Source organism: Vulpes vulpes, chromosome 7, assembly GCF_048418805.1.
Source record: "Vulpes vulpes isolate BD-2025 chromosome 7, VulVul3, whole genome shotgun sequence".
NCBI lineage: Eukaryota > Metazoa > Chordata > Mammalia > Carnivora > Canidae > Vulpes > Vulpes vulpes.
This window is the reverse complement of record NC_132786.1, coordinates 64,480,308-64,508,052: the sequence shown is the minus strand read 5'-3', so window position 1 is coordinate 64,508,052 and position 27,745 is coordinate 64,480,308.

The following is a 27,745-nucleotide window of genomic DNA, read 5'->3' as shown; positions in this document are numbered from 1 at the left end:
CAGCTCTGCTTAGTGACTTTGCATCCATGACACCCCACTCTGCTCCTGGGCTACACAGCTCCACCTCTCCTCCTTGTATTTGGAGTTGAGCCTCTTCTCTCTCCCCTGCTGGAAAGCCCCTTGTCCATATGGTCTTCATTGCCATCTTAACAAATATCATGAATCACTTTTCTTTAAAAAAGCTACAGGCTCCAGAATTTCTGTGGCCCTGGGTGTTCACACTGTCAGCTACTCTGGCTGAATGGTTCTTACCAGTGTGTGGCTAATTCTGTCCCAGACGAGCATATCTCTGACTCTCCTTTCTCCCTGTGGACACAGTCTCCGGAAATCTTGAGCCAGTTGATGACCCTGTGATTTCAGCTCTCTCATGTGTTGGAAAGTGGTCATGAACTTGAGGCTGGTCCAGGGCTTTTTCATTGAAACTACATGAGCATCTCTACTTAGAGCTGGCTTCAGAAGGGGGTGGATCTCACAAGGGCAATATTTACTTCTATGAAAAATAATAAATATTCTAACAAAAGTATGTAGTTTTGGCATTGAGAAATGTGACAAAACCTTAGGAATAGTAACAAGGCAGTTCACAGCCTTTATCGGAGAAAACAGATGTAATTACTGTCAACGTTAATGATGATTATTTCTTCAAGATGCATTTTTTTCTGTTCATCTATCAACATTAAAACCCACCTACAATTAATTCCTTTTTTTTCTTTCTTAAATAGTATAATAGTCTTAGTTTAACTCATTTTTAAATTTTCTGAATAGGTGATTGTCGTTAGGAAATGTGAGGCTAATTATTTTTAGCTCCACAGTTACTCTCTTTTCCATATTAACACAGTTGTCTATTCCCCACTTTCTTGCTGGAGAGAAAATTAATGGCTTCTTAGAGGAAGCAAAGTATGCTCCCTACTTATATCAGCAGGCTGTCCATTGAGAGTTTAACTTCAGTAACTCCTGGAATTTATATTTATTTGTGTAAAACGTTTTTAGTCTCTATCAATCTTATCTCCTTTGTTATAACATCCCTTTCATATTTCTTATTACTTTAAATTACTTACTGTTTTAAATAATTATATAGTATTCAATATTGAAGGCCTTTCTGATTTCTGATTTCCTGCTTGCTCCCACACCTTGACACTATTTCTTTTTTTTTAAATAAATTTATTTTTTATTGGTGTTCAATTTACCAACATACAGAATAACACCCAGTGCTCATCCTGTCAAGTGCCCCCCCCAGTGCCCATCACCCATTCACTCCCACCCCCCGCCCTCTTCCCCTTCCACCACCCCTAGTTTGTTTCCCAGAGTTAGGAGTCTTTATGTTCTGGTTGACAATGTTTCTTCATGTATTTTATAAATGTGCATTGTTACCATCTTGCAAGGCCAGGTCGAAGCATGCTTTCTACCCAGGGAGCACTTGCTTTGGCCTCTGCTTGGTGTCCAAGGAGGCTACCAACCTGGATGCCTTGAGGTTAGGATGGCCTAGAGTTCCAAACCACTTGGGGCATGTGTGTCCAGTCACAGGGCTTGGAGAACAGGGCTGTGATGATGTAATATGCGATGATATTGTGCAATTCAAAGCACAGACAGAAGAGAATGATCTCTTGGTATTTCTTGTAGGTAAGTGAACTAGCCCTAGAATGTTCTCTCATGGAATACACAGCACTTTGATGGCCCTGGCTTTATTTTGGCATCTTAATTCTAATTTTTGTACCTTGTTATGGCCAGAAGTGTCACAAGGCATAAAATCGAGCTTCCGTTCCCAGAGTCAAGCTTTGCTTGATGGCAGTCATGGCCTCCATATCAACCTACCCTTCCAGGATCTGCCTTGGATCTTCATTGTGTGGCTTTTGGGGGAGGAAAGTTCTTTATTTTTTCTTTTTCCATAAAACCAACCATTCATTTTCCCACAGTTATGTTGAAAACTGGAATCCTGAAAGTGATATATAACCACTTTATTGAAATATTTTTTATGTCTATTTAATTTTTTTTAACGATTATATCTATTCATTCATGAGAGACACAGAAAGAGAAGCAGAAGCAGAGGGAGAAGCAGGCTCCCTGTGAGGAGCCCGATGTGGGACTCGACCCCAGGACTCAGGGATCTTGTCCTGGGCTGAAGGCAGATGCTCAGCCACTGAGCCACCCAGGTGTCGAGTCTGTTTAACTTTTATCTGCCTCCAGGTGCGTTCAGAGTTATAGCTAATCTTACTGACATGCTTCCTCTTGGAAATGCCTCTCTCTCGGGGCCCAGGGTCTTACATGATCAATAATCTTTGTCTTATCTCAATTATTTTCTCTTCCATTAGATGATTTCTCTTCTACCTCCAACTTCTTAACTATAGACACTCTCTAATACACCTCTCTGGTTCTCTCTGTATTACTTTTCCCCAAAGGACTTGAACCTTTTCATTATTCATCTCTAGTCTTGATAATTCTAATGATTTTACTTCTTGATAACTCTTGACCCATATACGGTAATACCAATGCATACTCTCAGCCGATCTAACCCCACAATTTCATTCACCTCTGACCTCATGTATCACATTTGGACACTATCACGTTATATCTTATGATTTTCTCTTTAAAATGTTATGTGTTCATTCATTAATTTTTGATTCTCAAAACTCTAAAATGTTAGTGATTGAAAATTAGGAAAATTACAACATTTATGATTGTGGCATGTTAATTCATGCCATTTATCCTGATGACCAGGATAAATTTATTTTCTTTAAATAGTGCTCATTATTTCACTACCCTGACAAATCTGTTTTGGAGCCTTACTGTTCAATCACAATCAAAGTTAAGCGCTCCACTCCTGGTAGTTAATCTCCCACATTCTTTCAAATCTTGCAATTTTGCATCCAACTTCTTTCCAGAAATTTCTCTTTAGATGAGGGTTAATTTCCTGCTTGTTCTAGTAGCACAAGCCAATTTTTGCCCCTTTTTCGGTTCATGTTTCTTCCTAAGGAAGAATCTCATGATCTTTTGAAATTATATTCCTCAAACCGCACATGCCGTGGTGTCCTTCCAGGAGAGATTGCTATGATTAGGTTAGTACTCGTGGAGTCATTTCTACTCTAAATACTTATTAGCCTTTATAAACTACATATTGTCTTTGAAATTATTTTATTTATATTAGTTCTGTTTCCTACAAAAGCAAGTTTTTAAAGTCCCAGATGGCAAAGCTGCTAATAGAAGTTGAATTACTGTCCATGCATTTTCTTCCATGTACTAAAAGGACAAGGGAATGCAATGATAACTGACCTATTATCCCTTTTCTTAAGAAACTTGAACTTCTGGATTCTCTACCAATCCGAGCAGCTCAAGACAGACCAAACTGTCATTTATAAATGTGGCTATAAGTTAACGGTGGTGTAAATAAGTGTAAATTTGTGTTAGTTTTTAGAGATTTTGCCCTTAGGCTAAAGCAAAGATATGCCCTCTAAAACACACAAAAAAGATCTGATTTATTTATTTGGGAGATAGAGCATGAACAGGGGAGCAGCAGAGGGAAAGAGGAAGCAAATTCCCCGTGGAGCAGGTGGCCTGATGTGGGGCTCACTCCCAGGACGCCGGGATCCTCACCTCAGCTGCAGGCAGGCGCTGAACCAACTCAGCCACCAGGCTCCCCCGGGGACATGCCTTCTCTAGTGGGAAGTTCTATGGGATGACTTCTAATAACTGGATGACTTCATATGTTCAGGGTTTATTTTTACTCCATGAGCAATGAATTTTTAATCACCTTCCTTGTTATAAATATTAATTTGCTGGCATAAATAGACAACAACATACCGACGAAAAGCTAATGAAAGTTTTGTTCATATATTAGTTGCCATGAAAAAATAGCTACGTTATTTATGTATCCCTGAAAGTAACAATTTTTATATTTTAATAAGAACTAAATACATGAAAATTTCCCTGACCGTTAAAATTATAACAGGTCTGCATTGGTTTTGTTTGAAAATTGTATGCACACATATGTACAAGCACATATGTGACACACATTTACACACGTGTATACACATAAACACATATATGCTTACATATATACACGTACACACATATAGACATACACAGAAACACATTTAAATAATTTCTAACGATATTAATTTCGAGTTGTTTAGATCTTTCTTTTACTAAAAGTATGTTGAGGTGTGTATTTTTCTTGGAGGCGATTGCTTAAGCAAAAATAACTTTTCATGACATTTTTCACTAAGGCCATGATTGTGGTTTCTGAACTTTGAGGATAATATTTGTTTCTGTTTTATTTGTTCTAATTAGTTGCTCTATTTGTGTTTTCCTTAAAATGGCTGAAGGAATAGTGTATATTCTCTAAAGAATATCAGCTCATTCCCAAAAATGAAAATGGAAAATAAAAAGTGCCATTTTCATTATAATCCTAATTAAATGTTGAATTTCATTTTAAATATTTGGCAAAAAAGAACGTCTGTGCTTTTGTGTCCTTTCTGTTAAGCAGCTGATGTCTAGTGGCTATTACGAGGGGTAGAAACTGGAGAACTTCTGCCTCTTAGGGTCTGAGGCACACAGACCAAAAGGAACAAGCTTTCCTCACATGAAGAGACAGAGCAAGGTCAGTTGCCACAGTGGGCGTCGGGTCCCCTGAGATCCCTCCAGCAAGGACACGAGGCCACTGGCTTGCATCTAGCCCCCTTCTGCCTAAGGTTGAAGGGACCTCCCATGGGGGGGGGGGGGGCAGACGTAGCTAGGGGCTGGCCGCGTGCTGAGCACACACATGCTGTGGGGTACGTCAAGATATCTGCAACCCACGTACCTCATAAGCACCTAGAATTCAGAAGGTATTAGGAACACTTACAAGTCAACAATACAAAGACAAAAATAAAAAAAATAGACAAATTATTTTAATAGAGATTTTCCAAGGAAGTTATTAAAGTATCCAATAAGGACTTGAGATCATGCTGAACATCGTTAGTCTTTAGGGAAATTGAAATCACAATCATAATAAGAAAAAAATTTAAAAAGTGGGAGGGCACTTGAGTGGCTTAGCTGAGTGTCCGACTCTTGATTTTGTGTTGGGTCATGATCTCAGGGTCCTGGGGTCGAGCCCTGCGTCAGGCTCCCTGCTCAGCAAGGGGTCTGCTGGAGGATCTCCTCTCCTGCCTGTTCTCTTCTCTGTCTCTCAAATAAATAAGAAAATCTTTAGGAATAACTACAATGGGATACCACTCCATGTGCACTAGGTTGGCTATAATAAAAAGGACAGGTAATAAATAGCAAATATTGGCAAGGTCGCGGGTAACTGTTACCCCTGCGCATGGCTGACAGCAGATCGTCACAGTGTGAGCACAGGGCTACCACACGACACAGCGATTCCCGTCCCAGCTGCGTATCCAAGAGAACCAAAAACATATATTCACACAAAACCTGGCACCTGAACGTTCCTAGAAGCATGATGCATAATAGCGAAAAGTAGGGACAAATCCAGATGCCTTGCAACTGATGAATGGTTTAGCAAAACGTGGGATTTCCACACAAGGGCATATTATTCAGCCGTGACAGGGATACCTGCTGCAACGTGGAGGGACCTCGAAAACTTTATGCTGAGCGGAAACAACCAGACACAAAAGGTCATCTCTTCCATGAGGCCATTTATATGAAATGCCCAGAAAAGACCAGCTACAGAGGCAGAAAGTAGATGGGGGGTTGCCAAGGATGGAGAGAGGGGTAACAGGATAAATGACACCTGCCAGGAGCCACCTTTTGTGCTGGGGGGAAGGTCCGCGTCTCCACAGTGCTGGCTGCGGTGTTGTGGGTACCCTAAGAACCCCTGAACCGTAAGCTGTATGGATGCCCAGATATTATTACAGGAATTATTTGTCAGTGAAAAACAGCAAAAGTAAAAGAAAGCAGGTAAGACAGGCTTTGGCTACTCTCCTGAAGCTCAAACAAAGTCTTCCTAAAATGAAATACAAAGGCTTCACTCTCTAAACCAGAAGGTGAATATTTGTACTTCGTGTTGAGACTGAAAATGTGCTTCATCACGTTGTTAGATGTAAAACAAAAATAGAGACGTATTTTCCTACAGACGTGCCCTGTGGAAATAAGCAAAATGTAGCCTAAGTTCTCAGGGGTAGGTTTCCCATAGACAACCGTTCCCTTTGTGTCCCTTTCCAGCTTTGGATCAATAGACAAAAAATAAAATTGTTCCTTTATATCGTGAACCCGAGGGCAATTGAAATGCCCATGCGTCCATTTTAAACTCTGATTCCCGTGTACATTGAATTTATCAGTATGTGTCTTAAAATTTTTAATTGATTTTCTCAGTATATTGTGACCAAAATAGTAAAATTTTTAGAATAATATTGCACATCATATATTTTTTGATAACGAGGATAACGAATCTATAAGAGTTAAAATCAATTTTCTTTATACAGAACGAAGGGATAAAAATCAGTGTTGGCGTTTATTCATACTTTCCAACTTTCCTTGAAATGAGGCATTTCTATTCATTAATGATTATTCATGAGATCGTGACGTGAACATCAGAATGTAGCATTAGCAATTTATATGCTGCTTTTTAATAAATGGCCCTCTTTTATCTTCATGTTTCTGCCTTTATAATTCTAGCTGCTTTTTCCCCTTCAATTTCCTTTCCACCTGAAATCAAAGGGAAAAAAAAAGAAAAAAGATAAAATGTATGTTATAATTAATGAAGCCATTCCTTTTTTTGCATCAGTTGCAAACTGAATATGTGAACTGTTTTACTTTTATTTTTTTTATTTTTATTTTTTTTTAAGGAAGCATCCACGTTGCACTCTTTGGATTCTTTCTTGCTCTCCAGTAATTTTATTTTATTTATTTTTTTTAAAGATTTATTTATTTATTTATTCATTCAGAGAGAGCCAGAGACACAGGCAGAGGGAGAAGCAGAGAGAGAAGCAGGCTCCCTGCAGGAAGCCGGATGTGGGACTTGATCCTGGGTCTCCAGGATCACACCCCAGGCTGCAGGCGGCGCTAAACCCCTGCGCCACCGGGGCTGCCCTGTTTTACTTTTAATACAGTGTTTGGAAAATTCGCATTTATTACTTAGACATATAATGAATTCATGAGCTGCACTTTCTTTTTTTTTCACAAACTAGATACACAAAACAATATTTCCCCTTTCCTCTAACTCCCGAGTGGATCACTTATTTCCGAGTAATTAGCTTAAAGGAGATAATGATTGTACGTACCCCCCCCCCCCAAGCTCACTCCGCCCCGTTCACCAGTAAGTCACCAGCAGGTTAAATGGGTCCCAGTGAGGGTGAGGGTTTCAGTGACTCACCGGGAACTTCCTAATTAGACGACTGGATGCTGAAGTGACGAGGGATGGAGAGAGGCCCAGGGGCTCCTGTGGGCAGAGCCACAGTGTGGGTTTTGTCCTCTTAGAGAGGAGTCCAGTCTGATGCGTGGGTTCCCTGCCCCCATGTCCACACGGCCCGGGGGACACGTCCTCCAGGGGCCCGAGCGGCAGCCAGCTCTGGGCCCCGGGCAGGTGCGCGGAGGTCCAGACAAGCAACCAGTGTGCAGTTGTGTGCTTTTCCTCTTTGGGCAGCCAGCTCCATTCCACACACCCGACAAAAAGCAAGCCGTAGATGTGTCAGAGCCTCTCTGTGGGGACACAGACGTATCCGGGACCAGGCCTGGTCTCCCCATGGCTCTTGCATGACACCCGCATCCCACACCCACCTCTTGTCCCCTCCCCACCCCTGGGGGAGACTGAGGAGTGGGCCCTGGACCAGAGACTGGGCAGACGGGGCGTGAAGGGCGCTGGTGTGAAGGTCCCCAAGTCTCCGACAGCCTAAGGGGATCCAGACACAGGCTGGTTGGAAGCTACCGCTGCTGCATTTTATTTTATTTTATTTTGTTTTATTTTATTTTATTTTATTTTCTAAATATTTTGTTTATTTATTTACAAGAGACACACACAGAGAGAGGCAGAGACACAGGCAGAGGGAGAAGCAGGCATGCAAGAGCCTGACGTGGGACTCGATCCTGGGACCCTGGGGTCATGTCCTGGGCCAAAGGCAGACACTCAACCCCTGCGTCCCCCAGGAGTCCCTATCACTGCATTATAAGCCGCCCATGGTTTATGACCTCAGAGACGCCTGACGACACACCTCTTGGGTGACCCCAGAGAAAGGTCACGGCCTGGCTGCAGGTGAATTCCAGACTGGCTGTCCATCTGCGAGCTCGCGGGCCCGTGGGAGGCGGGCTCGGGGTTCTCAGCACACGAAACACGGAACCCACACCGCCTCTCGTGAGTGTGGACGTGCAGGAGGCCAAGTCAGTCGGGTCACCCCCAGAGCCCAAGGTCGGGGTGCTGGGTCCGGCTGCTGGATGCCGTGCACTGAATTCCTGGCACTGCTAGTATTTTCTTATTCAAGAGAGAGATGCCTGTTTTTCTACTTTCACATGAGTAACTATACTATAATAATATAAAATATAAATAATACATTTTGGTTACCAGACTCCTGTAAGTCGTGGTTTAGGGAGCACCATTCGTAGATTTGAATCCTGCCCGGCCGCGCTTTGTGCCTGTGGGTGAATGACGGAAATGTCCTGTCCCCCACTTTCATGACGTGCAAGTAGCCACAGCAATGTCATCGATCTCCGGGCTCTGTTACGTGGGCCGCTTTCAGTAAACTCCCTACCATTCTCTTCACTAATGTTTCTTATTAAAATCATTCTTTCTTGTCGTGCTAACGTCTGTAGGAGACTGTTTTTTCATTACTAAGTTCTCAAAGCTCAGCACCATGTGTGTCAGTAAGTTAGCAATTCATAATTATTCATTGATAGATGATAGATGGATGAACACATTAATCCATCTATGAAATTTAAATAATATTCTGTATATCAGAGAATAGTTATAAGGATTAACTGAGCTTTTATAGAGTAAGTGCCTAATACTCAACCAAGCCAGCAAATAATATACATACTTATCATAATTTTTTTTAAGATTTATTTATTTGAGAGAGAGAGAGAGAGAGAGCACATGTACATGCATGAGCAGAGGGAGGGACACAGAGAGAAACTCTCCAGCAAACGCCCTGCCGAGCACGGAGTCTGCGGGGCTTGATCCTAGGTCCTTGAGATCATGACCTGAGCCAAAACCAAGAGTTGGACGCTCAACCAGCTGAGACACCCAGGTGCCCCATCAAAAGTTTATAATGTTAATCTAGGCCTACTTTTTTTATTCTTGAATATGTCTACATCACTGACCAAATTGTAGACTCCTCAAAGGCATGGGCTCTGACTTACGCATCCTCTATCCTCAATCCTACAGCCATGACTAAGATCCTGTGGACCTCCAATTAGGTTGATTTTGTCAAAGAATCAAATTTTAGATGGTGGAATTTGGTCCTTCTAGAACCAGTTGAATGCTCTTCCATTCTGATAATTTCTGAACTTAATTCGATAATTTCTGAACACCTGGTATGTACTTATCACTGTATATTTTCTGTGTACTTTCAGATCCAGAAATAAAGATCTACACATGGGTTTCTGGCCTGTCAGAGCTTATATTTTAACAGAAGAGCTAGACTTACATGCATAATTTCAACACAATGTCATAAATGCACAGACAACACGTGCGAGTATTGCATTGGGATCAACAAACAGGGTCTTTACCTCAGCAGGGATGTTCAAGGAAAGCTTCTTAGAGGAAGAACAAATAAAATTTTATATGATGAGGATGTAAATTTTCATAATGATTTATTGTTTACAAAATGCTTTCTTATACACTCTGTCTGTCGAATCTTATGATAACCCACTGGCGGAGGCAATATTATTGCTCCAAGTTATGTGTAAGAAAACTAAGATTCATTGATGCTGTCTTGTTCAAGGACATGTATATTTAGTAAATCTTGGCTAGATTTATATAAGTAAATATAAGTTTATATAAATAATTTATATACAACTAAATATTGGTATATTAATATATAATATAAATTTAAATAAACATTATTTATACATTTTATAATTTATATGTAATAAAATTACATGTAATAGATGTAAATTTATATAAATAAGTTTATACCAGGATGCTTGACAAATTTTCTGTTTTTTTTTTTCACTATTCTGCCTTGTTGTTTGCCCTGGTTTTCCAGAATTAGAATATTTTTTAATCAGATGAGTGTCTATCTTAATTGTTATTTTTTTATTTTTTATTTTTTTAGGGAGAGAGAGAGAATGAATGTGAGGAGGAAGGGGTAGAGGGAGAAGAAGAGAGAGCATCCGGAGCAGGCTCCATGCTCAGTGGGGAGCCCGACATGGGGCTCAGTCTCACAACCCTGAGATCATGACCTGAGAGTCAGATGCTTAACTGAGTGTACCACGCAGATGCCCCCAGAATTAGAATTTTTAACATCCAGGTGGGGAGAGAGGCCATACAGATTTTAGAAAAAACAAATCTTAACCAGATATTAGAGAAATAATGAAAGAGGTGCAGTCACAGTATAAAAATACAAATTCAAATCCAATAGAAAGAAGACCACGGGCTGGTACTACTTATATTACATAATTACTCTCTTCCAGGTGCTGCTAAACTACATTACACCTGTCACTAACTTCAATCTTTGTGACGATCCTAAGAGCTACAAAGATGAGAGAAGCAACTCTTGACAGGCATTTGTTTCTAGGGTTCAAAGACAGTGTAGGTCACAACTATCCTCCTCAGTGGGTGTGAGATTGTTCCCAGGAAAAATAAAGAGCATGGGTGGGTGTTCCTGTGACGTCCTCTGATGAATCACGTCCCTGGAATCCTGTCCTCAGGTGGTCCCCTTCCACAAGGACTCTATATGGGGCCACAGGACTTGATGTGGTCAGTGCAAATGAGGGGTAGAGCACCTGCACATTGGATGTGGTCTCTCTCGTTTCTGGAAGCTGTTCCCTGTCACATGGATAAATCCAGGCTAAATGGTGGGAAATGCATGGCGGGACCAACAGCTAGCGTCATGATGCAGGCACGTGAGTGAGGCTGCAGCAGACAACCCAGTCCTGGTTGAGCTATGACCAGTCAGCCACATAAATGACACCAGGCACAGCCAGCAGAACATTCCCCCTACAGAATCCAGGGAAATACAATGTGTACTGATTGAAGCCACTAATTGTTGGGGTTCACCAGATGTGCAGCAATTCATGATCAATACAAACTTATAAAAATCCACCAAACATCAAGCAATACAATGAATATTTTTTAGACATTTAATTATATTTTATCCTCACATGGCTCACAGAATCACATTTTAAATTGAGTTTCAAAGAGACAAGAAAATTTTCCTAAAGTAATATGGACAATAGGTCCTTCTGGAATCAGAAATGATGCCTGCTGATTACAAGAGCCATCTTCCAGAGAAAAGAGTATTAAATATACCCAGCATTTAAGTGAGAAAGCAAAATCGTTGACATTAAATTTTGCTAAGTTAATCTGATGCAAATTGTCAAAAATCTGACCTATGGAGTTTTTTAAATCATGGCTCTGAAAAGCTAAACCAAGTCATTCAGTGAAAGAGGCCTGTCTGTTTCCTAAGCTGTGTCTTTCCTAACATCTTGATGGATAACTGTGAAGAAGAAACAATTCTTTGTCAGATTCTACTATTGTGCACTAAAAAAAATCCTTCTAATTTCTGAATCCAGAATAAATATCTCTGTAAAATAATCTGAACTTTGGTTGTCTTTAGTCAGATCACCCAGATAATTTATTCAGATCTGCCTCCATTCCAAAGCACTTAGTAAATCGCTGTATTGTGCAACACATTTTGTTATTGAATGATGTTAGTGTCTATGAAACAAGGTCTCACCCATCATTATGTTGAAAGGCAAAGGTGAAAACCCCAAGGGTTTGTAGGCAGGAAGCCTTGGGTCAGATCTTATCATCACCACCACCTATTAATGTTTTATCTTGGGTGACTTATTTTTCTTTTCTTTTTCTTTTTTTTTTTTAGATTTTTTTTTTCATGAGAGAGTGAGAGAGGCAGAGACACAGGCAGAGGGAGAAGCAGGCTCCATGCAGGGAGCCCGACGTGGGACTCGATCCCGGGTCTCTAGGATCACGCCCGGGGCCCAAGGCAGGCGCTGAAGCCCTGGGCCACCGGGGCTGCCCGTGACTTATTTTTCTAATTTCTGATAGTCTCATTTACTTAATGAAAGTCATAATGCCTAACCTGCAAGATGTTTATAAGAACTGGAGAAAGTATCAATGTAGGGTTTCCAGCAGAATGTTCCATTTATAGAAGATACTCAGTAATAGCATCTGTGCATTGCAAGTAATGGTTTCATTAAGATGAGCTAAAAGTATAAAACACCTTACATTTTCTTATATTTAGATGTCTTTATTTATATATCTTAAAGTCATGTAAGTCAGCTGTCGAAGAGCAAATCAAGGTTGCTTATAAAACCTGGTTCCCCTAAGAATGGGTCTCTCGGGTCTTGTATTCCAGCTTCCTCCTTCCGCATCTGTGAAAATGGAGCCTCCCCGCTTATCTTTCAGGTATCAGAATATATTCTACCTTAAAACCCCACAATTTCTTATCTCAATACCTTAAGTGTTTAAGAAATGTTTGCTTACGCTGAAATAAAATAAGCCTGCCAGTACCTTGCAACACCTTGCTTTTTGGCCTGTTTTCTTTTTGAAATAAATTCAGGAATATCATTCCACTTTTTTTTTTAAAGATTTTATTTATTTATTCATGAAAGACACACACAGAGAGAGATAGAGGCAGAGACACAGGCAGAGGGAGAAGCAGGCTCCATGCAGGGAGCCCGTCGCGGGATTCGAGCCCGAGACCCTGGGGTCACACTCTGGGCTGCAGGCAGATGCTCAACCACTGAGCCACCCGGGCGTCCCTCCATTTTTATTTTGTATACATCTGTGAAGATGAAAATTGTGTCCATATCTTAACGCTCTATTTCTTGGCTAAACACTGTTTCCTCATTCCTTTGTTCTTTATGTATTTTCTACTTTCATGAGGACTTCAGAAATAAATCTAGAAATCTACATATAATTGATCTATGTCTCCTTTTCTCTCTCTTTAGGGTACCATGTATAGCTCTCGATGTGCATCCTAAGATCACTGGTTCTTTTGGAAGAAAACATGATTAACAAGAGGTAACTAAAACCTTCAAGTCTTTTTTATTCTAAGCTATTAATAAGATAGAATTCACACATTTCTCTATCATATCTATCTATATCTATATCTATCTCTCCCTCTATCTACCATATAATAGATAGATAGATACTACACTCATCCTTGATACTTTTCACCTGGCCAATCCTTAAATATCTTCCCATACTATGGAAATATTTTACGTCCCAAATGGAAACAGATTTGGGAAAGCGCCAAAGTAAAAAATGCTATAACGTAAATTCTATTGCATTTTTCTTCATAAAGATGAAATAAAAGCCAAGACACTAGAGAGAGAGAGAGAGATAAAAGTACCTCTTTACAATATCAAGAGAAGAGCAAAGTAAAAGCCACGAACCATAAAGAATGCCTGACTTCAGGGTAGAGAAGAACATTGTGGAATACACGTCCTGGAACGTGGAGTTCTCCCAAAGAGATGGTGTGGACTTTGGGGCTGAGACAACCAAGAGGCAGAGACCAGGGATACATGCTTAAGAGATGTGAGTGGAAGAGAATACAAAAGAAGAAGGGAAGGGGAAGACATGACCAGAATATCAAAGAAGGCCAGTGAAAGGACCCCAAGGATGGATAACTGAATCTCCTGGGACATGGAACTCAGAAGAGGTGACCTCAGTGTGTATCTAACCCCAGATAAGGAAGCATAACTAAATCAGTGCATCCGGGCCAGAGTCAGTCTCCGTTGGAACAGGCTGGACACTGCGATGACAGTGCCCATGTTGACCGTGGGGACAGGAAGTCTGTTGGTGGGCCATTCATAAATGCCATCGCTGACACCAGGTCCCTTGCATTCAAGGACAGCTCTTGACAAGGAAAGACATTAATGGACACACACAAGTTGTGCCACCTTGATTAAGTGTGCCCTCCGTCGTTGGATGCATTTGGTGATCACTTGTGTATGTGGGAACAAATGTCCCCACATGTTCACGCCCACACATCAAACTCTCTGCCTAAACCACTGAACCAAACCTTTTCTCATCTCCATACTTTTCAGTTTCCCACCATCAGCCAAGCAGTGACTTCTCTTCCATGGATTAGCAACAACAGGCGCTATCCACCGAGGGGAGTTTCCTTCCTTTCTGTAATTTTGGGAGCATCCTATTTTGTTTGGTACTAAGACAGCAAGTGGACTCCTTTTCTTTTGTCTTCAGTAAAATGGTCTTAATTTTTTTCCCCAAGAATCCATAAATGAATATTGAGAGAGGGGCGTCAGTACAGCAGAAACAGGTGCCACCAAGTCTCAATTGAATGTTGCTCCGAGCCCCACTGGTCCCAAAGATAAGAGCTTATGACAGACTACAAATCACAGCACTGTGTCCTCTAATGAGAAGGACTTGCCACCAAACAAACAAAAAAGCTAAGTGAACCGAACAGTATGCACACGGATGTAGTTGATTTGCATTCCGGCACATGCTCCTTGCATTGCTGTACCTCGTCACACCAATGGTGTAACAAGTGGTTCACAGAGCAAGAGCCAGACTGATGACCTCTACCCACAAACCACTCGAGTAAGATTTACCTGATTCACTTCCTTGTGCTTTCCTGTGTCTTTCGGGCCAGCCTGATCCTGCCTGTGAGTGTATCACTCTGACTTGGCGACTGGGTCCTGCGGTGCATACCTACTGTTATGGCTTGGTAGCTCAAAGAGCTTCCAGTTTCTGATGGATTTCTTGGGTTGTTTGACATAGTAACTTGTTATCCTGGGCTATTTACCAGGGCCTGGGGTGACTGAAGAAATATTTTCCTGAAAGAGAATAGATTTTTGCACAAGAGGACCCAACTCTGCTTCTAAGCCCTAGCTTGATGCCGTGACTCTACTATTGGGACTTGCCCAAGGTTCTCCAAAGCACTCCTCCTTGCAGCGGGCAGGAGCTTTCACGGGATTCCAGAGCTGCTGAATTGTGTGTCTATGCTCAATGCTTCTCCCCAGCGGTCTGACTCAGTGAGTTAATCAGTCAATGGGGCAGGGCAACATAATATGTATCTCCTCCAGAATCCAAAGATTTTCAACAGAGAAAATTTTAGGGGACCAGATGCAGCAGGTATCACTTAATCTTGTAGGTGGCTAGTGTGATGCTCTTTGGAATAGCAGCTCAGTCAATATCTCCGTAGACCGGAGAGCTGGAGAATGGAGTTGGTTGTGAATCGACACAGTGAAGTCGTACTGCTGGGCCACACCAAATGAAAGCAAACTGCTTCTGGAAGTCCTCTGTTAATAAGCAGAAAGGAAAAATCAATTTCAAGATCAATAGCTACATACCAGGGACCAGGGCAGTGTTCGTGTGATCCAACAAAAATATCATTTCTGTAATCATAGCTAAAAAGTGCCTGTATTCCTTCATCTTTTGTGTATCTACTGTAAGTTTTTGCTTTTTGGTGACCATGAGGCGCTCTTCATTTCCTGATACACAGCCATACTGTAGATGTTTAAGGTTCCCATGGGGCATGTTAGGAGGAATATTTAAAATATATACTTGTGATCACAGAATCAAGGTTCTTTCTCAAAATGGCTTGGCCTCTCTTTCTTTTACGATTTCTGGGTCTGTAAATACACTCAGCCTGGAGCTGGGTGAGGGTCTATGGCTCATTCTGTTCACCAAAGTGAGTCTCTGGTTACACTCATTAGGAAGGGCATTAGTATCTATGTCCTGCTCTGTAACTGTAAGGGCGTCATCATCAATGAATGACTCATAAAAATGTTTCTGGGTCAAATCATTCCTTCATCTGTTCTGACTGCTGTGCTCACATTGTCACTGGAAGTCAGTTTCTGCAGCTCAGCCTGTGATGCTCTGAGCCTCCTCCATTCCAGGAGCTGAGGAAGTCACATCAATGACGGAGGTCTTTCTGTCTCCACTGGCTTCCAGCGAGTGCCACAACGGTGCTTGGAAATGCTGACGCCTGCCCCAGTGCCTTGTACCCTCTGGACATACCAAGGGCATCACTATGTGCGGGGGCAGGTAACACAGCCAGTCTACCCTTGTATTTCTTCTTTAAGTCTTTTGATGCTTTATCTAAAATATACCATGGGAGATTTTAATTTAATTTATTTTAATTTAATTAATTTAATTTAACGTAGGCCACATTGGGTATGATTTTCAAACACTCACCAAATAAATTTTAACTATGAGCTATCCAAGGTGACCCATCAAATTCAGAATCTCTCACCATTATATCCATATAAACGCATTTACTTTGATCCCAGATCATCTTTTTACGCCCTTATTTATCCTAATAGATCATTCTTATATATATTGTCTATGTTTTTATTAAAGATAATTGCAAACTAGTTGCAATTAGTTTGGGTTGTTAATTACCTCTCTTGTAAATCATTTTACCTTTTTTCTTGGAATTGGCTGGAATTTGAGTCTGGCTATGGTCTGGAAACAGAGATGTTAGAGGTGGTAAAAACAGGCCTGAGGACAATAGTTATCTCTTTCAAGGCAACTACTTCAGTTGAGATTGTCATGGGGCTAGGGTGTAGGGCCAGGAGAAGTCTAACCCTCTCAGAATAACAAGAACTCCTTCTAGTAGCAAAAGAGTTTCAGCAGTTACTTAGGGTATTAAATTATATTAAATGCATAAATTGGAATGTGCCCAAACCTTAGCATTCTAATTGTTAGGATCCCACTTTTTAACAATAAGTTTCATACATTAAGAGACTGAGTCACATTGTAAATCCACCTTGCCTTGTATTTCACCTGTGTGGTCTGGCCCAGAATTCTATATTCAGAGATTTTGGCTATATGACAGTGAAAAATAAGGCAGCATTTCAACACAGTCATATAAGTGTCTTGTCTGGTTCTTTATCCATGGCCAGAGTTCGAGGAAAAGTTCTTTTTATTTTCTTTTGGCGACTGGAATAAGCAGCAGCCAGTATACTCCACAGTACCTATCCCTTACATTTCTTGTATTGTTGCTAATATTAGCAATAAAAACAACTACATCAATAGCCATTTAGTCTCCCAGAGGTTTCTTTGAACACATGAGACCAAGTAACAATATAAACATCTGGTATTAATGTGCATGTCATAGATGACCACTTCCACCAACAATGAAGTCACTATTCTCATCAAATATAATCATATTAGAAATCCAATTTCAGATTCCCACCCATGGTAGGTAGAATAAATGTCCCCAAAAGATGTCTGCACCCTGATTTCCAGGTAATGGAATTTTGCAGATTAGGGTTAAGACCTTTGAGCTGGAGAGATCATCCTGGATTATCTAGATGGGTCTGGTATATTCAGATGGGTCCTTAAAAGTGGAAAGAAGATAAAGAATGAGTGAGAGTGACAAGATGGTAGGAGAAGAAGAGGTTTAGGAGAAGGAAGGATTTTCCCCCATGTTGTTACTCTGAACATGGAAGAAAGGCCAGGGGTCAAGAATTGGCCTTAAGAACCTGAAATGACCCTCAGCTGACAGTCGGCAAGGAGAGGACTATCTGATTCTTGCACCTGCCAGGAACTGAAATCTGCCAACAGCTCACACGAGTAAAGATGTGATACTCCCTCAGGTTCTGAAATAGGAACTAAGTCTTTTATTTTAGCCTGGTGAGACCATATTGGACTTCTGGCCTTCAGAACTACAAGATGATCAATCTGTGTTCTTGAAGCCTCCAAAGTTCCTCATGACTTGTTACAGCAGCCATAGAAAACTAGTGCATCAGGTTTGAGGGCTCCGTAGAAATCACTTCCAGCATCACAAACAGTAAACAATGTGCAACGAAGATCACAGAAGGGACCTGTGAGTTTTCCTGTAGGGACTCAGGGCTGGTAATGGGATGGCCAAAGAAGCGAGTTCCATCAGCTGAGGCTGAAGCAGTGGTTCCCATGAGCTTGCAGGGCATAGCACAGTAAACAGAAAACTCTGGAAAGCTCCCAACCACCAGCTCCACCTCAACAGCGAAGTGGGTGGTTTTGATAATCATACCACAAAGTCCCTGTGAATCTGAGAGCCCTGACCTCCCCATGGAGAGCAATGGCCTCTCCTTCCAAGTGCTCAGCAGGCACATGCTCCCCTAGGACTGCACGGACAAACAGAATCTGGGGAATGTATCTCCTGGCTTATTCTCCACAGGCTGAGGTGACCTTACAGGGAGTTAGTCACATACCTGATTTGATGGCGGACAAGCCATGTGGCCCACTGGAACTCAGGGAGCCTTGGTAAACCCTGCATTCACTTGGAAAGACAGCACAGGCTCAGAAATCATGGCGGGTCGCAAGTATGCATCTGCCACTTGGAAGCTCTGCAGACTTTCTCACGATCCTTTCACATCCCACTGATTAAACCTCCAGATCTGTAAAGTAAGGTAATGGTAAGCATCTAAATTACTCAGGGAGGCCTTGAGATTAAAAGACTTAATAAATATAAAGAAGCTTAGATATGGTTTTTTTGAAAATGCAGTGTTAACTATTACATTGTTCCCCCCAAAAGATGAAATCCCACCAATGAACTGAATTTAGAAACAGACGTTCAACACTGAACATACGAGTTAAGACTAAAGCTAAACACTTGTGGTAATTATAGTTTATAACAGGAGGGAAAGGCCATGAACCTTGCTAAATTCAGTACATATTAAGAGTTGGAAGAAAAAGTAGGAAAGAGGAGACATGGAAGATACCAATTTACTTCTATGTTTCATAGTGAGGAGGCAAAGATCCTCTCTAAAAATCTGTAAATCACAGATATGGCTCGAGTATCCTATTAGGAGTTCTTCTTTTTTTTTTAAGATTTTATTTATTTATTCATGAGAGACACAGATAGGGAGAGAGAGAGGAGAGAGAGAGAGAGAGAGAGAGAGAGAGAGAGGCAGAGACACAGGTAGAGGGAGAAGCCGGATCCATGCAGGGAGCCCGATGTGGGACTCAATCCCAGGTCTCTAGGATCATGCCCTGGGCCAAAGGCAGGAGCCAAACCACTGAGCTACCCGGGCTGCACAGCTATTAGTTCTAATTGTAAGAAGAAAAAAAAAATACAGGAGATACATTATAAAGCTTGTAAGCCAGTTGAAAAAATTGTATATCCCCAAACATCTATGCAAATATCAAAAAGTACTTGAAAAAAACCCCACAAATTCCACTGCTAGATGGTTCCCCAAGACAAATAAAAAATATATCTACCAAAATAGACTTTTACAAGGATAATTGTTGTGATGTTATTCAAAATACTAAAAAACTGGATACCACCTAGGTGTCTGGTAACTGGAGAAAAGCTAAGAAAAATGTGGTATACTCACACAATAGATTGAACAATAAAAAGGAATTAATTGTAAATGTATACAAGAACATGGATGATTCTTTTTTTTTTTTTTTTTAGAACACGGATAATTCTCACAAATCACATTAAGAAAAGGAAAGTGGATACAAAAGAAGCCACATTATCCAATCCCATCATGAAGAACGGATGCCGTGGGAAAACCTAAAGGTGGTTTCCTGTGGGCGCTGAGGAGGGAGTATGAACAGCATGAGGAAACCCTCTGGGGTCTTGGGAGTAGTTTATGCCTGGATAATTTAACTGAATGCTTTTATCACTTTATTGTTCGGAACCATAAAATTAAACTTACCGGATGACAAAACACAGGGCAAACTTACTTGTTATGTGAAGGGAATTAGCTGACCTGTCTCAGAGTTCATTAAAGTGAAATATAGCAGAAAGCATCTCTAAGCTCTGTATGAGTGAACTTCCTAAAAAAACATACTTGTGGAGCAGAAGCAAATATATTTGAAGAGTTATACAAGAAGTTTATGGTACTTTCTGAAGAGCAAAAGATAGAAAAGAAAACAAATATCAACCGGTATCAGAATGATGAATGGAATTATGGTACTTTCCCAGGCTGCAATACAGATTTTAAAAAACAAAAGATATCTCAGTGTGATTATATGAGAAGAGCACCAAGATGAGTTGTTTCATGAGTCAAGCGAGTTACAAGAGGTGTTTTATAGCATGTCTCCTCTTGTGTTACAAAAAAACGCATATTCATGAAATACATGAAAAAAGCTAATTAAAATAATTCCGGTTATACTAAATACTTTATTTTAATCTAAACAATGAACTTGAATCTGATGAGAAAACCCAGGGAGAACCGCTCGTAGCCGGCAAGGCCTTCGGCGAATGTGATTTCTGTGCACCCCTGGTCTTGACCAGCTCCCGGCCAGTGGGGCTGTGTGGAGGCAGGGTGGGCAGCAGCCCCTCAACACCATCAGCCGCACTCACATATTAATTCCAAGACAGGCACCACTTTCGGTGGAAAAGGTAGTTTGGCAAAGACTTAATCTAGCTTTGCAAATATTAAATGTATTATTTCCTTCTCCAAATGCTTTGATAAATTGTGGATAAAACAAAGTTACATTAGATTGGTAAGTCTGCAAAAACCAAGCCCAGCCAATAATGGCAGACATTTCCTGAATCTACCCAGGTAGATTTGCTTTCATTTATCAAATGATAGTAAGCTAACATTTTTTTTTCTCACTGGATATCAAATTTTACCAAAATTTGGAATTCAACTTTCTACTCCATTTTTTTTTCCTCTGTAGGGGAGGTGAGAAGTGACTGGTAATGTGCTAGCATCACATTCGTTCCCAGATCTTTCTTTGGGTTCTCTACAGGTAGAGTTCCACAATGAACTACAACAGGATCTGCCAAATGTATAATTATTCAACGAGGCATCCTCTCCCACCCTGAGGACTAGCAGCAGCCGATAACATCTCAAACTCTCCTTGACGTGCCTTATGAATTCACCGAGCGTTGCTTTACAGAGTCCTACACACAAGGTGATTGTTGTACAACAGAGAGAGAAGAAAGCAGACTTGTTTGTTTTTGTTTGTTTGGCTGGGAAATTATGGGATGACAGCAAAGAGGTGGGCTGTGGCTGGAATCAAGTCAATTTAGCAGTGATGAGTTGGAAGTCTTAAAAACGGAGGAGCAAAGAAAGAAACCAAAACCACTAACCGAATCATTGCAAGACTCTGGACCACACGGCAGCTACTGTGGAGTCAACATCAAAGTGCATTACGATGTCGTGCAAGAAACAGGGAACTTAGGACCGGGGGTGCTGTAAGGGCATGGACATCTTGGGACAGGAATCCACCACATCCATAAAAGGGTGGTAGCTGCTGTCAAATAGTCAAAGTTCAAAAAACTGTAACAGACAGGTGTAGCTCATGGGCCTCCATACTAACCCGGGGCTAGTCTGCAGACGACTGAAAGGCTGGTGGTAGAAGCCATACTTTGATGAGGAGAATAAATGTGATCTTTTATGAACACAATTTAATTGGGCCCAGTACTTCCCTAAAATGCTTCTTGGCAAGGTTACCAGTGACCGGTTGCTAAATCCAAAAGCCAACATCTAAGCCTTACTTAGTGGGTAGCGTAGAGGTGGGGCGCCAGGGCAGCTCAGTCGGTTCAGCATCTGACTCTTGACTCTTGATTTCAGCTCAGGTCATGATCTCAGGAGAGGGAGATGGAGGTCCGCACTGGGCTCCATGATGGGTATAGAACCTGCTTAAGATTCTTTCTCTCCCTCTCCCTCTGCCTCTGCCCTTCCACCCCATGTCTCTCTCGAAAGAAAGAAAGAAAGAAAGAAAGAAAGAAAGAAAGAAAGAGAAAGGAAAAAGACAACTCAGGCATTTGGTCCAATTCATTCGCCCCTTCCTTGAAGTGCCTTCTTCATTTGCATCCCACAGCCCTACAATCACGTAGTTCAGTAGTTCACTTCCTCTTTATCTGGCTGTTCCACCCAAGTATCCTTTGCTGATTATTCCTTCTGTTCCTCTTCTTAAGGCTTATTGTTTGTCTCTCCACTTATATGTATTCCCACTCCTTCCCAATGTGGTCTCAACCACACTTGGGATTTTAAATGCCATTGATATGCTAAGGAAACGCGAGCTTATAAATCTAACCCAGCTGTTCCCTGAAAACCAAACTCGTAAATCCAGCTGCATAGGAGACCAGTCTCTTGGGTGTCTAACAGGCATCTCCAGATTCGCCTGATCTCGCCCAGACTTCCTGTTCACACTCACTGACACTTCCTCAGTCTTTCTCAGGAAATCTCAACCCTACACTTGTAACTGCAGAGGAAGTAATCACATTGAAACTTAACACGAGGCCACAGCACATCTGTTTTGAAATTTAATGCAGATATCTTCAGCGGCTTCCATTTGCTTTCCAAGGCCCACAGAGGAAAAGGCACATCTCTGGCAATGGCAGGTGAAGTCCCACCTCTTCGGCCGTTCCCTGTATGGCCTCATCCACTCCTAGCTCTCACAGCTGCACGGCTGCCCTGCCTGTTCTTCCTCACAGAAGCCAAGCAAACCCAAGCAGCCCCACGCTTGCCCTGTGCTCCGCCGGTGGCTGCTCCCAGGAATCCACACGGCTTCATTGCCTACGAACTTGGGGTTGCTAATGGTATTAGTTATCTTTACTGCTTGACACATTATCCCAAACTTGAGTGGCTGAAAATAAACAAAATTTCACAGATCTGTGGTTCAGGAATCCGAGCATGACACAATTGCCTGTAAGCTCTAGGTTTCTCTGGTGGTTACAGCCACAGTAGCGGTCGTGCCACAGGCTCACCTGAAGGCTGAACCAGGGGAGAACGGGCTTTTAGGGTCACACATGCCGTGCACTTGCTGGCAGACCCTCGGAGCCCCTGAGCAGATCTGCCAACTTCCTCAGGAGGGCTTCTCCGCAAGGCTGCCTCATGTCATGCAGCTGACCTCCCCAGAGAGAAAGCCGGAGAGGGGGCTCAACATGAAAGGTATCTCATCAAGTGACCGCCCATCGGGGACATATTCTGTTGGTCAGAATGAGTCAAAGTCAAGTCCACATGGCAATGGAGGGAGCTGCGTGAGGATTGCACTGCAAGGGTGCTGGGGTCGTTGGCTGAACACCACGGTCGTCCAGGAACACATCCACTACCGTCTATTTAAACTAGAAGAGACGAATCTTGGTAATGTTTTCTGGTTTATTTTTTCTCCACCTAACAGATTTTTTTTTTTGCCTTTTTATTTTTAAAATTTTGCTACGAGAATGTAAGCTCCTTGAGAGTCGGGGTTTCCATCTCCTTTGCTTGCTGCTATCTATATGCCTGGGTGCGGGGCAAGCGTTTGTTGACTCTTCTGTGCTGTTGTTGGCGACTTAAGATTCGTTTCAATGTGGTCTCAGAGTTGCTATGACGTAACTAAACAAAACGCTTATCTGTCAGTCAGCCCTACTGTTTAGGGAATAATTTCTATTATTGGATGCAAATCGATCTTGTTAAGAAATAAAGAAGGCCGTGTCTTGGGGCTGCTGTAACAGGATACCATAGACTGGGTGGCTTAGAGGAAATAGAATTATATTGCTCACAGTTTTGGTGAGTAGGAAGTCCAAGATCAAGCCACGATGATGTTCATGATCTGATTAGGATACGTTTCCCATTTTATAGATGGTGCCTCCCCGCGGTGTCCTCACATGGCGGAAGGGGTGAGGGAGATCTCTGTGACCTCATTTATAAGAGCGCTGGCCCCATTCATCAGGGCTCCATCCTATGTCCTAAGTACCCCCGAAACGTTCCATCTCCTGATACTATCACACCGGGGATTAAGTTTTCAGTATATGAATGTGGGCAGGAAACAAACATTCAGACCTTAACAAGCAGGATGTTAGGCTTTCATGAGATTATGTATAAATGGATACGGTTGCTCCAAAGAGGAAGGGGTTGATTAGCAGGAGTTGGGTGGGAGGGTTTTCAGGCTGTGAAAACTGCAGAGAACAGAAGATCTTTGGATTTGAAAGATGGGCAATTTCTAGATCTAGAAGAGGAACCAAGAGAGCACGAACAAAGACAAGGAGCATAAAAGCGTCATCTGTCTATCATCTGTCATCTCTGAGTCTCTGTAGCTGTATGTAATCATCTATGTATGTCTATCAACTTTCACCATTTATCCTATCATCCATCCACCATCAATCTGTCATTTATTCAATCTATCATCTATCTATTGTATGCAGAAGGCGGCAGTATACGTGGCTGGAGAGCATACAGAAGGGAGTAATGGGGGACTGGGCACACAGGAAGGCTGCAGTGGCCTCTGAAGGGTACAGTAAGCTCTGCTAACGATATTTTGGGCTCATATATAAGGAAAGCTCTGTTTCGTAGTAGACCTTCTGTCTAAAATAGTGAATTTGCCAAGACAGAGGATGGGATGCATATTCCGCAATCATATATGCATATCTGTGATTTCTAATTAGCTTTTATTAAAATTTTATGAAAGTATTCTTAATTCTAGCATTCAGTGGTTGTCCTGTTGCCAACATTAAGAATCGGTGTCATGCTTCATTCGTATTCGTTCTGGACCTATGTTCATACAAAGTTAAGACTAACATGAACTGTTTAGTGTTGCCAAGTATTTTCCATCCTCTATGTGCAACTAATGAAAACATACACTATTTGTGATTGTGTCTGCAGCCACATATTACAATACAAAATACAGCAAGATAATAAATGCTTAGCAAGATGAGCAGGAATGATTCTTTGTTATGTAATTATATGTTGCATTAGTGCTATCTGAAAGGAACAATTTACCTGGTTAATTAAATTGCCTTTTCTTGGGCAGCCCCGGTGGCTCAGCAGTTTAGTGACGCCTTCAGCCCGGGGCGTGATCCTGAAGACCAGGGATCGAGTCCCACGTCAGGCTCCCGGCATGAAGCCTGCTTCTAACCTCTGCCTGGGTCTCCGCCTCTCTCTCCTTCTGTGTCTCTCAGGAATAAATAAATAAATAATCTCTTAAAATAAATAAATTGCTTTTTATTTTACTTAAAAACCCCTACTGCTCAGAACACTCCCACAACCCAGTATCCGTCTCTGATAATGTTTCAGGACAATCCATGGGTCCGTATAACATCTGGACACTGTCACCTTTCATTTAAGTCATAGGGAAAATCATGGGGTCTGAATGGGAGTCATCATGAGGCTGGATGACTCCGGTCCCTGGGTGCACCAGGATGGAACCAAGAAATTATTCTGAGTGATAGTGTGGGTGCTCCACAGGTTCTGTGACATACTTGTGCATTGGGGGAAGTGTTGGGAGTTCTTATACATGAAGGCCTCTAAAACCGAAGGCTCAGGGCAGTGTTTCCTCTTGCTTGGGATAAAGACTATATCCAAAAATAAATCAAGTACATTCTTATTACCTCTATTATTGTCTCCTTGCAAAAAACAAAAAAAAAATCTATCAATATTATGTACAATTCTGAGATTTTCACTGTTCCTTTCCGGGGAATCTATGTTGAGTTTACTTGCTTACATTCCTGAATTTCTCTGTCAAACACAAATTCCATTAGTCACTCACTAATATCCATGACCACTTATCACATTCCATGCCCTGTCCAACAAATTCACTTGTCAATGAATGAAAGAAATTGCCACTTTCAAGTAAGCTGGTATGTGGCTACTCAGAACTTCTCTTTTTACTGAGTATGTATGATGTACAATATACCATCACATTAAGGCGGGCATCATATTTTTACACATTATGAAATGCTGGCTGCCGTGATGAGTCCAGTTACCAACTGTCATTAGGCAGGGTTATGACAATATTTATTTATTTATTTATTTATTTATTTATTTATTTATTTATTTATTTATCTATTTGAGACACAGAGAGAGGCAGAGACCCAGGCAGAGGGAGAAGCAGGCTCCATACAGGGAGCCCAACGTGGGACTCGATCCCCGGTCTCTAGGATCGGGCCCTGGCCTGAAGGCATTGCTAAACCGCTGAGCCACCTGGGCTGCCCTTATGACAAAATTATTGACTGTATTCTCTTTACTTGGCATTACATCCCCAAAACCTAGTTATAAATTTATATGGCTGGAAGCCTGTACCTCTTAATCCCCTGGCTCACCCACTCCCACTTTTTCCCTTCTCTGGTTATATATCCATGAGTCAGTTTCTGTGTTGTTTGGTTTGGTCCTTTTTTTTGCCTCTTATAGTTCTTTTACAACTTCTTAAACTCTTGTACATGGAGGGGCATAACCACATGCATTGCCAGTAGCCTTCCCTGGTAAAGAAAGGCAACTACCACCAGAACAAGACTGTGCTGGCATCCTGGTCTTGGACTTCTCAGCATCCAGAATTGCAAGAAATACATGTCTGCTGTTCATAGGCTACCACGTGTGTGGCAATGCGTTATAGCACCGAACTGACTGCAAGAGCCTCTGTTTGATTTTCTCCTTTCTCCCCGTCTTCAAGTATGAACTCTGAGGAGCACAGCTTTGAGCACACTGCCTCCGTTGCCCACCGGCCTGTAGCTCTGCCTCCCTGCATCGCCTGCCATGTCTCAAGCTCTGGCTCCACTTCCCACCATGTCTCAATCTCAAGCGCTCACTCTGGTTTCTGCCCAAACAATCCATAGTTGTGTTCTCTTTTTTTTTTCTCAATGAAGTCATAAATTACGTTCTTATTCATAGATAAAATAAGCTTTTTGCAATTCTTATCTTAAAGATTGTCCCAATTAATGGCAGTCCAATAGCACCACGACTGACCATTACTTTCACTTTGCACTTCTGAGAGTGAACTCTTCAGGGAGATTCTCTGTCCAGCACTCAGGGTTTTCCTCTTATCTGTTGGTATGCCCCTTTTGCCTCAAAACATAGGATTTTCTCTTCTAATCTTTTTATTATGCCACATGCTCTTAAAAATATACTTATTGTGAAGACATGCATGCTTTAGACTTCTAAGTCTATCTTCATCCCGTGGCTCTCTCCTGGATTTCCTGCCTCAATTTCCAACTGCTTGTTGTAATTAAAATCCATAATTCTGTCTTCAAAAATGTGGGTCATACATACTTTGAATATAGTAAGAAAGTAGAAACAATGGTCGAGCTATAATGTTCAAACATTAAATAACTAGTACATCATGTTATACTGAGTTGATTTAAACTGTCAAGATAAAAAGGAAGGAAAATATTTTATAGTATTAATTGTGATTACATCATAACTTCTGTTGGAAACCATACGTTAATAACAAGAATTGATTATGAGAAGCATTTGGTGACATGATGGGGTTTTTTTTTTTGCCCTAAAGGAAAGAAATTAGAAAATCAAACCAATATTTGATTTCAAACAATTCTATTTAAAACATATTTTCTATTTGATTTTGTGTATAATATCCTTTTGATAAGTGAATGCATGTTTATAAATTCAACTTTCCTTTTCAAAAGAGTAGCATGAATAATACATCATCAACATAACATCCAATTAATATCACTATCAAAACCCAAATCATTATGCTCTGAAGTAATGAGAAAATGCCAAGAGGATAATGGAAAATAAAAAGTTATTTATGGAAAACCTACCACTCAAAATGCTGTAAAAATACAATAAATATTTGTGGAGCTAAAAAGTATTAACATGAATGCTAAAAAAATGTGTTGCTTATGATCTTGAAATAAGATAAACCACTTGTTCAAACTAAAGTCTGCCCAAATCCCTGGAATCAAATGTTAAGATTTGTTCCCTGGAGCACATATATTCCAACTCTGTCACCCTGCAAACACTTGCACTGCGGCTCAGGAGCTGAGCTCACCTTCGTGTGGGCAGCCAGTGAGGG